Below are 12,344 nucleotides of genomic sequence, written 5' to 3' on the forward strand. Positions count from 1 at the left end.
ACACACACACATTTAAGTACTGATCATTAGCTTCCTATGAGAATTGAGAAAGAATACGTATAGCCAAATATTTTCATTTTTAGTTAAAAATATTTTTCCATAATAAAAGCAGCACGTGTTCACTAAATAAAATGAGGAAAACAGAAAAACAGAGAAGAAATAAGTATTACTTGAAATATGATCACTTACATTCTACTATGTCCTTCTAACTTTTTATAGATACATGTTTAAAATTTTTTTTTTTACAAAAGTGAACTTATACTGTTATGAGTAACAGGTATATTAAAGAGATTACATTTTGTTCAATTACCCATGTTATGAATGTTTCTTCTAAAATAATGTTGTTTTACCAACTAAATGCATTGTTGGTAAGGAAATAAATTTAGAGAGTTGCAACCAAAATTGAGAAAAAATTAAGCACAGAATACATTTTAAAATTTCAGATTGCATTGCACTTAAGGGAATGTACTGCTTGTTATGTTATTTCAGTTCTATGCATACATAAACACACACAAATACAGTTTATACAGTAACCATATATATGTACACACACATATACAAATACACACAAACATATACATATAATGTGTTGGTCAAATGCAGCTAATCTGGGCACACTGCTCATGGGTTAGCCCTGCTCTGTAAGGAACAGTAGAAAAATTAATATTTTTTAAAAAAATGTGTCAAATATGGGTATCATTAAAAAATGAAAGCCACTGCTTAAAAATTTAATTTTTAATATTTGTATAATTTTCCAACAGTAGATATGTCTTGATAGATTTAAGAAATTCACAATTACTATACTTTCAGATTGTGTTCTATATTTGACAATTATGTGATGCAACAAATTTTTTTATATGTGAGAACATCTGGACTTTCAAAGGATTAAATAACTAGAAGTTGAATTACTGATTCAAAGTGAAAGATTTTTGAGCCTTTTGGCAGATTCTGTCAAATTCTATTCCAGAAAAGTGGTAATAATTCATACTTTTATGAACGGTATAGGAGATCACCTATTTCCTAATGCTAGATCACCCTTTCTAATGCTAGATGTTATATTAACAAAAAAATCTATTTATTTGGAGGAAAAAGTGATTTTGCTGCTTTCTGAATTGTACTTGGCTATTAATAACAGTAGGTTTTCTTTTTTGTCTTCTCATATATGGATTTACTATTTGTATTTCTTTTGTTAAAACTGCCTAAGTCCTTCCCTCATTGTTCTAATGGAGTGTTGCTCTTACGGAATTGTATGTTTGCAAGGAACTCCCTGTAGACCCTATGCTAAATTTTTGTCTGTCATAGAGATGCTCATTTATTCATTTTGAAAAAAAGTTGCCAGATTTGAGGACAGGAACTTGCTTTAAACAAAAGATCTTCGGCTAACTAAGGCATGCGGCAGTATTTGCAGTATCTCTGTGACTGAAAAAGAGAAAGACGTGCTTCATAATTAAACAACAATAACTTTCAAGGTGTGCCTTTAGGGCAGTGGAGTTCTGTCTTCCTCCTGTTCCTTATGGCATTTTAATCAGTAATTTGGATGATTCAACTGATGAAATTCTGATAAAATGTATGTATGATCTACATACGGTAATCTTGGTTAAACGACTGAGTAACAAAGAAATACTTCAAATATTATGTAAAGTTATAAAAATGAGCTATAATTCACAAGACAAGTTTAGTAGAAAGAAGGGTAAAGGGCCGGGTGTGGTGGCTCATGCCTGTAATCCCAGCACTTTGGGAGGCTGAGGCGGGCAGATCATGAGGTCAAGAGATCGAGACCATCCTGGCCAACACGGTGAAACCCCATCTCTACTAAAAATACAAAAATTAGCTGGGTGTGGTGGCGTGTGCCTGTAATCCCAGCTACTCGGGAGGCTGAGGCAGGAGAATTGCTTGAACCCGGGAGGCGGAGGTTGCAGTGAGCTGAGGTTGCACCACTGCACTCCAGCCTGGCACCTGGCGACAAAGCGAGACTGTCTCAAAAATAAAAAAGAAAGAAAGAAAGAAGGGTAAAGAACCAATGTACACTAAAGTGAATAAGTAAACAACGAACAAAGAAACCTAGCAGCGAATGACAAAATTATGGAGATGTAATCTTAGCACATGAGAAAAAACAATCCAATTTTTAAAATATTTTATTTTAAGCCCCAAATGACATTATATACTGCTCTGGTTAGGGGCTACAGTGGGAAAGTCGATGCAATTTTCAGGTTAGATTTTAAAAGGGATAGTATACAAAGCCAAGGAGGTGATATTCCCACTTTATGCTGGCTGGGTCACATCTCAAATATTATGTTCGGTTACGATTAGGAGGCCTAGTGACGATCTAGAGCACATGTACAAAGTGAGCAATCAGGATGATGAAAGAACAGGAAATTATTAAATGAGAAAACATTAGAATCTCACTTTTGCAACGTGTCACTAAGATTTAATTTGCTAGCCACACTTAAGACATCTTTACTTTATCAAGTCTTTTCATGTTCAGGCTAGTTTTCACAGAAATATCTTTTTCTTTTTATACTCAAATTTTAAGTTTTATTTTAATGAAGTACTTACATGCAATATGCAATACATTTAATTATAAACAGCTATGGGAACAAACACAATGGACTCTTACACCATATAATTCAATGGGTGGTTGCAGACATGTGAGGACATAATTGGAGGGTAGCCTCTCAGCTGTGACATTCCTGTGCTCTTGACATTCATCATGGAGAAGGCGGGGAACACTGGTATGTCTAGGGCAGTGGTTTTCTAAGTGTGGTCTTAAAATCAGGAGGGTCAGTGTCACTGAGAATTGGTTAAAAATGAAATTCTTGAATTGGATTCCATCAGAAAATGATTTAAGTAGACTTTCCGAAACATGGAGTCCAGCAATCTGTGTTATAATGAGCACTCCAGGTGATTCTGATGCTCCTCAAGTGAGAAGCATGGATGTTTAGAAAGGAGAGGTCAGCTGGGAATGCTTCTATTTGCATGATGAATTTTAACTTGTATGGTTTTGGGATGCTTATAACCAACGCAGAGCAGAGAAAAAGAATAATTCTAACGTAATCAGAGATGAGGCTACAGAACCTGCATTTGCCAAGCTCCTGGTGATTTTGAGGTATGGATAGTTGAACCACACTTAGAAAAATAATGAAGGAGGCCAGACTTGGTGGCTCACACCTGTCATCTCAGCACTTTGGGAGGCCGAGGCGGGTGGATCACTTGAGGTCAGGCGTTTGAGACTAGCCTTGCCAACATGGTGAAACCTCCTCTCTACTAAAAACACAAAAATTAGCCGGGTGTAGTGGTGCATGCCTGTAATTCTATGGGAGGCTGAAGCAGGAGAATCACTTGAGTCCAGGAGGCAGAGGTTGCAGTTAGCCGAGATCGTACTGCTGCACTCCAGCCTAGGTGACAGAGTGAGACTCCATTGCAAAAAAAACAAAAAAAAAAAAAAAAAAAGAAAAAGAAAATGAGAAATAATGAAGTAAAGTTTTCTTTTCTTTTTTTAATTTATAAATTTGTTTTATTATAGAGAACAGGCTTATTATGTTGGCCAGGCTGGTCTTGAACTCCTGGCCTTAAGTGACCCCCCCAGTACGTGCCTTGGCCTCCCGAAGTGCTGGGATTACAGGCATGAGCTACTGTGCCCAGCCAATGTAGAGATTTTAACTAAGGGAAAGAAAAAGAAAACTTGGGGGAGGTGAAATAAATCACGCCTTCAAGCAATTCACCAGTTGTCATCTAGAGGAAGGGCTTGCATTACTCTGCGGTGGCTTCAGGAAACAGAACTAAGATTAATAGTTGGAAGTTACAGAAAAGTGGATTATGGAAGGGATTTCTAAGAGACGGAATGGTCTACTATCTAAGGGTACCACGTCTCAGATACTTAGGAGCTGGCAAATGCTGTATACCCATTTGTAACTGAGCCTACAGAAAAGATTCTTGCAATGGACTGGGGACTGGACCTAGGGAAACAGGGACCTCTAAGTTCCTTTTCAATTCTGAAACTCCAAAACTGTTATCATTCCCAATATCTCCTGAAAGTACCTTGAAGAAAGTTTCTCTTCAAACAGCCTGCTCAACCTTTTATTCCTTAATTCCCATTCCCACCCACTTTCTTCTTCTTTTCTTCTAACTTTCCTACATGCCCAAGCACACCGCAGCACCAGTGGTGTTATTTACACCGGCTCGCATTCCTTTCCTTTTTGTTTTTTTACATTTATTTATTATACTTTAAGTTCTGGGGTACATGTGCAGAACATGCAGGTTTGTTACATAGGTATACACGTGCCGTGGTGGTTTGCTGCATCCATCACCCCATCATCTACATTAGGTATTTCTCCTAATGCTATCCCTCCCCAATCCCCCTCCCCCTGCTATCCCTCCCCTAGCCCCCCACCTCCCGACAGACCCCGATGTGTGATGTTCCCCTCCCTGTGTCCATGTGGTCTCATTGTTCATCACTGACTTATGAGTGGGAACATGAGGTGTTTGGTTTTCTGTTCTTGCATCAGTTTGCAGAGAATGATGGTTTCCAGCTTCATCCATGTCCCTGCAAAGGACATAAACTCATCCTTTTTATGACTGCATAGTATTTCCTTTCCTTATTTTTTTTTTTAAAAAACTAGCTCTCTAGTTCACGTCAGACAACTCCTTCCTCCTCACATCCACCTTATCTAAAAAAGTTTAAATGTCTAGCCAATCAAGTATAAATTGTACAGTCCAACCCAACCAATAAAGAAAAAACACAAAGGCAAAAGTTACATTGAAAATAAAAACTTCTACTCTGTTCAAAGTGCTTTTGTAGCAACCAGTCATACAAGAAGCACTCTCCTGCACAGAAGTAAATTTGCTTTAGTAAAAAATCCTTTGTCTTAGTGCTCTGTTTCCTTACAACTCCAAGCCTTATTTCTAACGAAGATTTACATTTTACAGTCAGAAAAGAGAAAACTCTCTCAATAATATTTTTTTTTTTTTTTGAGATGGAGTCTCACATTGTTGCTCAGGCTGGAGTGCAATGGCACAATCTCAGCTCACTGTAACCTCCACCTCCCAGGTTCAATCAATTCTCCTGCCTCAGCCTCCGGAGTAGCTGAGATTACAGGCACCTGCCACCACGCCCGGCTAATTCTTTTTTTTTTTTTTTTTTTTTTTTGTATTTTTACTAGAGACGGGGTTTCACCATGTTGGCCAGGCTGGTCTCGAACTCTTGATCTTGTGATCCACCTACCTCAGCCTCCCAAAGTGCTGGGATTGCAGGCATGAGCCACCGTACCTGGCCACAATCTTTTCTATGTCATGTTAGGAATATATTCTTGTTAGATATTAACATGTCTATTTTAGGTGAACAGTGTTGGTAATAGAAGCTTGTTATTCTCCTTTGTAGTAACTGAGCCCAAGTGCACTGAGTAATTTTTTTTTGGCTGATGAAATAGATGAAAAACATCTTTAATACCAACATAAAATATGCATGACCTGAAGAGGCAAAAAACTGATGGATGAACTTTTTTTCCCCAGAAATAATAGAGCATGCTAGAGAATGTGCTTTAAATTTCCAATAACGGCCACAGCCTATTTTAGTAATGCGTTCTGCTGGTTGAAATTATAGGTATAAGTGGTGTATTTAGGATTGTCCAGTGTGTGCTCCTGTTTTTCTTAGACACTGGCCATTGACAAAGACAATGACAACAGCCATTAAAACATGGTGCACAGTGAAGAGGGCATGAGATTTTGTCCAATCTGGGCTTGTGTATAGTATCAGCCAAAAGCAAATGAAAAATGCAGCGGGGTGTCTGCAGATATACACGTAATACATCCATGCTTATAGATGCATGCAATTTAGAGAAAGACATCTAATGTATAGCTATTTTGAATGGTCTGTTTTAGTGTTATTGCTTTCTGGGTATTAGCACAAATTATGAAAAAGTAAAAACTACACCCACAGCTTGTCATCAGTATGAATGGCTTTCTTTTCTGAAAGATGTTTCATAAAAGAATGCTAATGAACACATATGATGCTACATGCATCTTTAGAATAAGCAAGAGAAAAGGAGAAAGTCATCTTGGTGATGACACAGGCTGCCTAGTAAGTGACCTCACAACTAGAAATAATTAATATATGACTCTACTTTTGATGGAAATTAAATTTGGACATCTTAATAAACCCAAACTTTATCAACTTAACTTCCATTCATCTTTTCCCTAGATATTTAAAACAAATGTATAAAAATAATGTGCAAATATTACCCTTCTTTAGAATATTGATGAAATTCTGCCAAACTCTTTTTCATTCTATTCAATGCCGTTTAACTCAATGACACAGTTGAGATTGAGAGTTGGCTATCTGCAAGGTACTTTGCCAAATGTTGAAATGCTGAGATTACATTACATATAAGAGATAAGTCCTATATCTCCTTGCCTTACTGAGCTACAATTTTGTACCCTAATATGAGATTCCGATCATTTTTGAATCATAATTCAAATTCAAATAGCTTCAAATAAAATCAAAGTGATAATGCAATATAATGAGCTAATGGTCATATAATATGATTTCAAAGTGAGACTGTGACATTTAGTTTTCTGTTGTCAAGTCTTCTGGCAAACTTGGTTCAAAAATGGTCTAAAAACTTTATTGGTGCTGTAAGTCTTCTTCTTCCTTCATTTCTTCTATTTTACCACCCAAGTTTTTGTTGTTATCATCTGATGTACAGATTATGACAGTAGCTGCTGATGCTGCAAACATAGCCTCAGATCCTCCTAGCTTGTCCTCACTGCGGCGTAGATGAAGATGGCCCATGTGTAAATCCAGAGCACAGGCTATGTCCGTGATTACCTTCTTCTGTGCTCTGCTTCTCTAGCTGGAAACCTCCACAGTAGTCCTTGCCTGAATTTGCCATCTTCAGATCCTCTTTCTGGTGCCACCTTTGCTCTGTCTCTCTCTCCTGCAGTGCCAGCTGCCCCACTATTTAGTAGCTAGGCCGCTTGCTTAGGCCTCTTCCTCTCCCTGCCTACTCTGCACTGCTTTAAGAAAAACTATCATCATTTACATTAAGGAAGTTAGTGGACAGTCAGATGTGTTCACTGAACAGTTAACTTGCATGAGCAGAATGAACCAGCTTAGGCACACATGTTAGTAGTATCCCCAGAGTAGTAATTTGTGTTCAAATCTGTCCTCTTGCAAAGTGTAAGCTTCCTATGAGCAGGGGCTGTGTCTTAGCTATCCATTCTGAGAACAAAGAGCCTGGCAAACAGTAGGTTCCCAATAACTGTTTTCTTTTTTGTTGTTGTTGTTAGATAAAAGAACCTAGTAGTGCTTGAATACATGGGTGCCCTTGGGTTGTAAACTTATCATATGGAGCCCCCAGGCTGGTTTCTGGCTGAGGTCTCATAGCTACTGGCATAAACCCAAGACTTCATATGCATTGGAAGAGTACTGTGGGAACAGTACTTTGGGAAATGCTATAGAAACTTACATCCCTGGCATATGTAGCTGCAGGGAGGACACTTCCCACTTGGGGGAGTGTCTACTCAGCAGTCCCACAGCATTCCTTAGGAACCCCAGGGCTGCACTGGACACTCTATGACAAAAACCCATGGTACAATTCAGAGCTCATAGAACTTGAGCAGCGACTTCAGAACTAACGATGAAATGTTAGTTTTTTCAGGGGAAAAATGAAGATATACTGGCCGAACTAAATTAGGCTACATGGTCTGATACACTGCCCACTGATCGATTTACATCATGCTGCAGCAAAACGAAAATTGTTTTCTCAGGCAAGTCATCATCACCCCCAGTTTCAATAAAATAAGATGGATAGCCATATCTGCCAAGTACAGAATGACAAATGAGATGGTTTCAGGTCTATAGCAGAAGAAAGAAGAAAAAATAGTTCATCTTTGAGCAGACTTACTTCATGTGCTTGCTGGTAATATCTACGGTGGGGAAACTCAATGACCAGTTTATAAATTATTTTCACTGAAGGTGTGGTAGGAATTTTTTTTTAAGACGGTGTCTCGCTCTGTTGCCCAGGCTGGAGTGCAATGGCACGATCTCAGCTCACTGCAACCTCCGCTGCCCAGGTTCAAGCAATTCTCCTTCCTCAGCCTCCTGAGTAGGTGGCATCACAGGCAGGCGCTGCCACCACACCCGCCTAATATTTTTGTACTTTTAGTAGAGACAGGGTTTCACCATAATGGCCAGGCTGGTCTCGAACTCCTGACCTTGTGATCTGCCAGCCTCAACCTCCCAGAGTGCTGGGATAACAGGCGTGAGCTACCGCGCCTGGCTGTAGTAGGCATTTTTCAGCAGAGTTTACCTATAGTAGTGTATCTGTAATCCCAAGCAACAGAATCCATAGCACTCAACCATGAAAGAATATGCACAAAGTCTTTCTTTAAGGTAAATTCACAGAGGCAGAGATATAAAATCAAAACTTCCTTCTCATAAGTTCCCAGTCTGCTTGTGTCCTATGATGAATGTTCTGCAAAGCCGATCATCTGCTTCATTATGATGGTGTTTATGTAAATTGAGGGTCTGACTCACTCCTTGGAGCACTTACCATGCCTACAACTTCATTAGTATATACAAAATCTAGAAAATGACCTTTCTCAATACTCTAAGGTTGTCTCTACTTTATTGTGGTAGAAACTGATATCAAGGGAAGTGAAAGTAAGGACAGTCAAGCTGTCTTTTTTAAGCACAAAAGAGTATCACACAACCCGACACTTGGTCAAAACTGAATACAGGTTGATGAATGAATGACTTAGAAACCAGTATAATGGTATATAAAAACAATGATATAAATGTAGGAGATGCCACCAGGTCAGTTTTCTTTATTGGTATTATTTATGGGGAACAAATCCAGTGGCAAGTTTCTATGTTTTCTTTGTAGGTGTTCTAGGACCCTTTCCAAAATAGCCTATTTACACTAATGTGCGTGTAGGTCCAACTATAAAGTCCAAAGTGCTCAGCCAGGAGTGACATGGCTCAATCCTGAACAGAACCAAGGTCCAGCCCAAACGTGCCAGGAATGGGCAGCTGAGGGACGGCCCAAGAGGATTCCACACTGTACTATCCTGCTCCTACCCCGGCTCCATAGCTGGGCTGGGGCTGTGCTTCCCAAATGTGGCATCTGTATTATTCACAGGTTCACACTGCATGCAGAGGGTAGTTCTCAGCTTACAGTCTTGGTGGCTGTTAGAGGATGGAGGGAAATTTCACACTAGATTTTACATTTAATAAAAACCAAGCTAAAAATCATTTGACCGGGGTCTGGAAACCATCCTTAGAGTCTTCAACAGTGTCTTAAATTAAACAATATAAGTTTCCCAGAAAGTAGCTACAGTTCTTCACTGACTAAACACTAATTGGTAGTGGAGGTCTGTTATTAATGGGTAACACACTGGTTTTGGAAATCAGGAATACAACATCTGATTCTCACCTTTCAGAATAAGTTATTTTTCCCTCGAGTGTATGCTCTTGCATTAAGGAAAAAATAAAGATACAAAACAGAGAAAAAGAGATAGATACCTCTTCTCTTGAATTTACATTCCAGTTAACTAAGCAGTTCAATGTTTTATGAAAAGAAAATCAATATATAACGGATTTTAGCATACTATAACCTATAAAAGCAATGAATAAATACATAAGCAACAATCTAAATGTCCGTTAACAGATGATAAGACAAATTACAGGGCATATCCATTCAAAGGAATTTTGCGTGGTTAAGAAGTAGAATCTTGTAGGAGAATAGCCAATTATTTGGAAGACATTTACAATGCATTTTAAGTGAATAAAGAATGTTTCAAAAGAATATTTAAATATACATTCTTAAATATTTACATTTATTAATATATTTTTTTCATATTAATAAATGCTAATTGTAGCTATGTCTGGGTAGAGAGAGTGGTCTAGAGGTGAAGAAACAGAGGGTCAGCAGTTTAAATGCTTTTTGAAAATCGTTATTATAATTATTATTATTTTTGTAGAGACAGGGTCTCGCCATGTTGGCCAGGTTGGTCTTGAACGCTTGGACTAGAGCCATCCTCCTGCCTCAGCCTCCCAAAGTGCTGGGATTACAGGCATGAGCCACTGCTCCCAGCCTTAAATGATTTTTTAAAATTCGCATGGCAAGAAAACATAGGACTAGGTTTCAAACCTGAATAGAAACACATCAAATTCCTTCGCCCAGGCTCTTTTTATCATGTTACCACTTATATAATCTGAATAAGGTTGTATTAACCAGTGATTCCATAGTGGGCTTAGATAAATCATTTAATTTTATGTAACAAAAAGAACATTCTAAGAAAATCTAAGTATTTCATCCTCTTTGTTTTAAATTTCAAAAAGGATTTATATTTACATTTTCTCCTATCAACATTTAAACAGTTGAGTTACACAGTTAAAAACAGATTTGGGCCAGGCACAGTGGCTCACACCTGTAATCCCAGTACTTTGACAGGCTGAGGTGGGCAGATCACTTGAGGTCAGGAGTTCGAGACAACCCTGGCCAACATGATGAAACCTCGTCTCAACTAAAAACACAAAAAATTAGCCAAGCGTGTTGGCGGGTGCCTGTAGTCCCAGCTACTCAGGAGGCTGAGGCCAGAGAATTGCTTGAACTAGGGAGGTGGAGGTTGCAGTGAGCCAAGATTGAACCACTGCACTGCAGCCCGGGTGACAAGAGTGAATTTGTGTCTCAACAACAACAACAACAACAAAACAGATTTGATCCTAAAGATCGACTGACTTCAGAGCCAACCCACTCCTGTTAATTTTTCTCACGGAGTCTCCACCACTTCCTGTCATTCCCTGCAGTCTCCAGTGCACAGTTAGTAGCTCAATGCACTAGCATCAATACACCAGGACAGAGGGGATGGGACGGGCAAGGAGGCATCATCTTTTTTCTATTGATTCTTTTAAAGCCTCTACAGATAATTGTCTTCACTAAGAGGGGGTGAAAATATTTCCCAAAAGAGATTAGATTAGGTGAATCCCTGGGCGTTCAACATTAATACTCCCTAATATTTATTTTCACTTTACTACTTTTGTAGCCCAGAGTTAGGCTGATGTAATTTCTACTTCACACAAAGTAAAGACAGGAGGTGAGTCACATAGTTGGTATTGATTATGAATCTTGATTGAAGGTGTGGCTCATCAGTCATCCTACCCCGTTTTTCCCTTGTTTCCTATCTGTCCCTCTATAATGTCTGTGTAGCAGACAGATGTTATGGTTTTTCTTATCTTATCATCTTTTCTTATCTTATTTTTGAGACAGAGTTTCGTTTTGGTGCCTGGGATGGAGTGCAATGGTGCAATCTTGGCTCACTGTAAACTCTGCCTCCAGGGTTCAAGCAATTCTCCTGCCTCAGCCTCCTGAGTAGCTGGGATTACAGGCATGCACCACCACACCTGGCTAATTTTTGTATTTTTAGTAGAGATGGGGTTTCACCATGTTGACCAGGCTGGTCTAGAACTCTTGATCTCAGGTGATCCACCGGCCTTGGCCTCCCAAAGAGCTGGGATGACAGGTGTGGGCCGCCTCACCCAGCAGATGCTATGATATTTTAATGGTTGAAAAAGTGGTGTCAGATTTGATGATGGTGACAAAGAAAATAATTTTCATGATTCTTAAAGCATATGAACTTTATTGAAAGAGAATAAAGTCAACTTAATAAGAATAACATTTAAAAGTATGAAAGGACAGAGTAACCCTTGAAAGACCAACCTTAAGAGACTTCTCTGACAGCAAGAAAAATAGAGAAGTAAAAGAGTAAACAACAAGAAATGAAAAGGAGCTTTCTTGAGACAGCAAACCACAATGTGGGCATTACACAAATGTGAGTTATTTTTATTCTACCCATTTTGGAACTAATGAAAAGAATGAGAGTAATCTATAAAGAGTAATGGATTTAAAGTAAAAAAAAGCTTGCTTCCAGTTCCGGCTGTAACACTCAACAGCTGAGATACGGCAAAGGTGAGCTCACCTCACCATTCCCCCATTTGTCTGTCTGTGAAAAGGAGGTGACACCTGCCTGACTACCTGCTGGGATTGTTGTGCATGTGAACGATGACCAAAACAACAACAAAACAAACAAAAGGAAGCCATATTTTTTGGAAGCGTGAAAGTGCAATGCAATCCTCAGATGTTTATTATAACTTTTCTCTAAAGTGCCAGTAAGTGTTTATGAGTCTGGGTAACTAACAAAAGCTCCGTGGAATGGCTGAAGCAAAATATTTTTGTCTCTGGGGTGAAACGAAAACAACAATGCCATTTTTCTAACCTCGGTTATAAAAACTCTAGTCTGGAACATGTAAATCAACTTACTAAAATAGGCACGAATTGGAAATGGAT

General features: G+C 38.8%; 1 protein-coding gene across 8 annotated transcripts in view; it reads right to left on the reverse strand.

Moving 5' to 3' along the window:
* RGS7 (regulator of G protein signaling 7) overlaps positions 1–12,344 on the reverse strand; it is a 556,614-nt gene that overhangs the window by 8,864 nt on the left and 535,406 nt on the right. The window lies entirely within an intron of this gene.

Source organism: Aotus nancymaae, unplaced genomic scaffold (assembly GCF_030222135.1).
Source record: "Aotus nancymaae isolate 86718 unplaced genomic scaffold, 86718_ANA_hifiasm-v0.15.2.pri h1tg000032l_0, whole genome shotgun sequence".
In the NCBI taxonomy this organism is placed as follows: Eukaryota; Metazoa; Chordata; class Mammalia; order Primates; family Aotidae; genus Aotus; species Aotus nancymaae.